At 37.4% G+C, this 5,410-nt stretch overlaps 1 protein-coding gene across 2 annotated transcripts in view; it reads right to left on the bottom strand.

The window, feature by feature from the left end:
* LOC105826996 (ADAMTS-like protein 1) overlaps positions 1 to 5,410 on the bottom strand; it is a 198,865-nt gene that overhangs the window by 28,445 nt on the left and 165,010 nt on the right. The window lies entirely within an intron of this gene.

Genomic DNA, 5,410 nt, shown 5'->3' with positions numbered 1-5,410 from the left:
TCTTAATGAGTTCAATAAAAACTATGCACAATGACTGTAAATTATGAAGCTGCCTGCTTGCATTTGAAAACAAATGAGAAATGAATAGTGACTTCTTTATTTCAAATAGATGGAACCAATCAGGGGGTATCCAAATCTCTGGCCACATAATCTGGCTTGGTTTCTCCCATATGGATAACATTCTTGCTTTTCCCTTTTGTATAGACACCCTCTAGCTTTAATAATGACAGCAGCAGCTACCCCAGCAACTGGCACGTACTACATTCCTATCATGTGCAAGGTATATTTTAATCATATGTAATCTAATCTTAAAACTACTCTGTATTATATCCCACATTTATATTACAATGAGAAAAATGAGGCTCAGAGAGGTTAAGTGACTCACTCAAGGCTACACAGCTAAGGCATAGCAGAGCAGGATCTGAATTCAGGTCTGACTAGCTCTAATGCTACTTTCTTTTCATGGTACCAAGCAATCTTCACAGTAGTGTTGTGAAGGTATATGCATTTATCTTTTGCTGTGTCCTTCTACTTATCTTCTCGGTATCTTCTTAAAATTTTTCATATTAAAGTAGAAAAAATGCTTGAAATAAAAAAAATGAGACTAATCTGATGTCTAATTTTGGTGGCCTACCCTGCTTATGGAGATGAGCCTGCCATGGTCTTTTTCTCTGGTTTTCTTAATTCCTGCTTGCTAGACGCCTTGTTATCATTAGTGCTGTAACTTCATAAACTCGAAATCCTCAAACATCAGGTTCTAGTTCTCAAGAGTATGCTGAAAGCTTCAGTTTGACACATTAGAATGTTGGTGTAGAAGACTAAACACGTCTGGCTTATGTAATTTTGACCTCCTTATGTTAATAAGAAAAAAGGTGTTCTGAACCAAGCTCTTCTCCCTGTAATTACAACGTTTCAGTGTTTTTAATTCAACATAATGACTTTTCACACTAAAAGTAAATGAGAAGACAAAAACCGGTCCCTCTCTATAGCAATTGATTGCACTGTCATGCAGAGCTGGAGGGCAGTGCAACTGTGCGTGTGGGTTGTGGTTGAACTTTAAGCCCATGTAAAATCAAAGGAGAAATTCTAAACACATGAAGACATCAGCAAGTACACAAAGGCTCTCCCACATAAAGTACTGTGAAAGCACCTTTTTCTTTTCAGTTGGCAAAAGGGTAATTTGTGAGCTCTGGGATGTTCCCCAACTAAGTTTCTTTCTTTCCGTGATGTGGAAACTTTTGCCCCCGACAAGTCGGCAGGGGGCTGGCAGGCAGGGCTCCCCCAACCCGCCTTGGCTGTACTTCAGTCACTGCTCAGATGAGGACAGGCTGGCAAAGGGAGCCATGGTGACCTGCTACTGTGAGCCTCTGAGCTGGGACCCATGGTGTCATCTGACTTGTTCACAATGCTCTCAGGGTGTCAAGGACATCATGACTTGGGAAAACTTGGAAATAGTGGAAATACACAGTATGCCTGCTAGGGAGAGAATAAAATGGAAAAGTGGTAAATCTGTTTATTAAATGCTTCAATCTACTATGCTCAATTTTGGGCTGTTCTGGCAGTTGACAGTAATATTGTATCCTCAAGAATTGCTGTAAAAATATTTGTAAATGCTTTTCTTTGGGCTTTCCAAGATATGTAACGATAATAAAATCTTGCTTAGAGAACTTGTGTGTCTATAAATACTTGTTTTCATATAATTGCTATTTTATTGCCTTTCTCCTCTACGTTCTGTAAACTCCACGGAGGCAAGTACCATTTTTCTTGCTCATCACTCCTTCCTCAGCATCATCTACAATGTTTGGCACATAGTAGGCATCCAAATAATTGCTAAATAAATAAATGCATGAATGAACAAACAATTGGCTTACATACTGATCATGGTCCTTTCAAGTACTTTTGGAAATAAAAACTATTATTTGTGATAAATTCTTAGACCAGTTGCCATATTTTTATATACATCTACCAGTTTTCTTGAAGATGTAACAGATCACTCCACAAAATAATAAAATTCATGAAAAAAAACCTCCCAGTATTATTACAAAACAACTTCCACCCAAGAGCACTTTCCACCTTCCTTTGAAGGCCATCTCTTTAGGCAGGATAGTATACTGGAAAGGGCTTGCAAAAAAATGCTACTACTTACTGGAATGAAACATAGCTTTAATCATCCCACTGTTTGAAATACCTGATACTTTTATCAGTTGGAAATGCTAACTACGATTAGGGATTATTAGATAAAAATGATGCAAAGTTATTAGTACCCAACTTTACCTTTACACATCTTACAGAGTATTCTAGACCTTTTAGACCCCCAGACCTCAACGTTGGCAGACACTGCAGTTCAGCCCACAGGCCCTTAGCCCAGGGCTGCATGAGAGAAGTTGGTTATGGTTAAAGCTGCCCACAACCCTTGAGTAGGGCAATAGATCAAAGATGCCTCTCTGGCCACAACAGGTGTATTGCTGGCTAAGGAACAAAGAGAGTGGAAAAGATCTATCAGGAAGGAGATGCTGAGGGGCAGAGCAGACTTGAGTCCACTGGAAGGACTGTGCCAGGGCTCAGATGAAGGATGAGGGCAGGAAACAAATGACCAGGGCCAAGCCAAGAGTGACAGAAAGGTAAGGAATCAGTTCTGTCTCTGTACCTTAAACCCAGCTGTATGATTGGCAAAACATTGTGTGAAATCCAACAAGAAAAGCATTATATTCTAACAAGCTCACTTCTAAACCCTTGGAATCTATCAGCAAAAGGGGGTGTATTTATTGGGAGAATCACTACCTGTAAAAGTTGGGTGAGAAAATGAATCACTACTTACTATTTACTTCTTTTCTTTCCTACAATTGATTTAAGCTTTTTCTCTCAAGAACATTTGTCTTAGGACAATGATTTTCCCTTTTATGAACACAGGTTGACTGAAATAGGGAAGCCATGTAGAAACAGGCCAGGTGACAGGGAGAAACCGATCTGGGATTAAATGTTTGTCAAAGCTCAATCTCCAGTGGAGAAAGAATTGATTACAGATGCTCCTTGGGGTTATGTTCCAATAAACCCATCATAAGCTGAAAATTGTGTAAGTCGAAAATGCATTTAATACACCTAGCCTACTGAACATCATAGCTTGGCCTTGCCTACCTTAAGTATGCCCAGGAGATTTACATTAGCCTACAGTTGGGCAAAATCATCTAACACAAAGACTATTTATAATAAAGTGTTGAATATATGATGTAATTTATTGAATATTGTGCTGAAAGTGAAAAGCAGAATGGTTGTGTGGGTACCTGAAGTACATGCATATGCATCACTGTTGCACTAGCATAACATCAAAAAATTATAAGTCAAACCGTTGTAAGTTGGGGACCATTTGTATTTCAATCCTACCCAAGATTCACGGGCTGCCCAGGTCTCACAAGGCTTTCTTAATCACATTAGCTCATAGTGAATATCTATAGTTTTACTGTCCTTTTTATTTTCATACTCAATTATTTGTAACATTATTCCAAAACTCTCTATCCAGTCTTTTATCTCCCAAATGACATTACAAACTAACAGAAAGCAGATACCATATATTACAGTCAATCTGCCCCATGCAGCAGTAGCAATCATCTCCTAAATGAAGAATACACACACACAGACACACACACATACACACACACACACACACACACACACACACACACACACACGTTCTACAAACTTAAGTGGCAAAATCCCATTACTTTGCATTTATAATTTCTCTCTAGGCCCCTCCTGTTGTTTCCTGCTATAAAAAAAAACAATTTTGGGGTTCTGAATTATGTTCAGGGTTATGCTCAAGGCTGTCTAGAACACAATATGAAGGCATTATCTCTGTCTAAACTCTAACTGATGCAAGTAGAAATCAGCTTTCTATTCCCTTAGAATTCTCAAAAATGCTGTTTTGGCAACAAATGGAATGGTGCTAATATTCCTAACCAAATTTCCCAACAATAAAAATGTAAATGCATTTTGTAAATTGTCCTCTGCAACAAATAACTGTTCCCTAGTTATCGATGCATGAATTGTGAGTCAGAGTTCTTAGCTCTGAATATGCTTATCATTTTCGCTTCTGCTGTATATTTCTGATACTTTGGTAGCTTAGGTACTCATCAATCAATTTTCTATCTAATTTGGTTTTCTGCCTAAATTTTTCAAACAGGAAAACCAGAATATGTATAACAATATCTTAGCTGCTCTCACAAGTGGAGCTAAGTTGGAGATTCGAAGGAAGAATGGGCCAATGACTGAGGAAGACCCTTTCATGTCTGGGAAAGTCATTCTCTTTAATTGGGTCTGCAGGTTCAGAATGGATGCATGTGGGATGCAGGGGAGGAAGGGGATACTAAGCCAGCCAGTCATCCAGCCAATAGCCAGATTATTCCTCAAAATTAATGTATTGACAGATGTCACCATCAGTCTGCTCTCTCAGCCATTTATCTTAAATGCTACACCTGCCAAATTGTTCCTGGGTATGCTATTTGTAACCTGATCAGCCTCTGATCATCTTCAGAGAAGCAGCTTTCTGCTATTGTGTAGATAGAGAATTGTGATTGGTTTAACTGGAAGTTAAAGCATTTCAAAAAGATGGGAAGGATGTAATTTTGTTCTATCCACTTTTATTAATATATAACATTATCTCATTTAATCCCTCACCAGGGCTATTTTTGGGGAGATTATTACCATTTTATAAATGAGTAAATAGGCTAAAGGAGGTAAAGCAATGCGCTGAAGTTCACACACCCAGTAAGCAGCAGAATATACCAAACCCTAGAGGGCTCATCCATTCTGCCACACTACAGTGGCATTGCCCAAAAATGTCTATACAGCCAATGTAACAAGTTTAATTTTTTTGGAAGAAATGCTCCCCTGGTAAGCAAGATGAGAATTTAGTCTAGTTTTAAAGGTGACCAGAAAAGGAAATACCAGAACATTATTCTGTAACTAATGGCAATATACAAAAATTCTTCACCATGAGAAAATCTTCATTTTGTGTAAAAAATGTCTTTTCCTTTTAAAGAAACAAAAATGGTATTTTGACAATACAATTCCTGGAGATACTGACAAAAGGCTATTCTGATTACTGTGTATCTTATTCAAAAAGAAGACACTGCTTAAATTAGTATATAAACATCCAACAAAAAATGGTTAGAACTAATAAATTCAGCAAACTTGCAGGATACAAAATCAACTTAAAAAAATTAGTAGCATTTCTATACATCAATAATGAACTATTCAAAAAATAAATCAAGAAAACAATCCTACTTACAATAGCTACAAAAAACCCAATACTTAGGAATAAATTTAAACATAAATTTAAAAGGGTTGTATACTGAAAACTATAAAACATTGATAAAAGAAACTGAAGAAAACACAAATAAATGGAAAGATATAC

This window comes from Propithecus coquereli, unplaced genomic scaffold (assembly GCF_000956105.1).
Source record: "Propithecus coquereli isolate 6110/MARCELLA unplaced genomic scaffold, Pcoq_1.0 Scaffold95, whole genome shotgun sequence".
In the NCBI taxonomy this organism is placed as follows: Eukaryota; Metazoa; Chordata; class Mammalia; order Primates; family Indriidae; genus Propithecus; species Propithecus coquereli.
The sequence above is the reverse complement of the archived record's forward strand: the minus strand, read 5'-3'. Positions and strand labels throughout refer to the sequence as shown.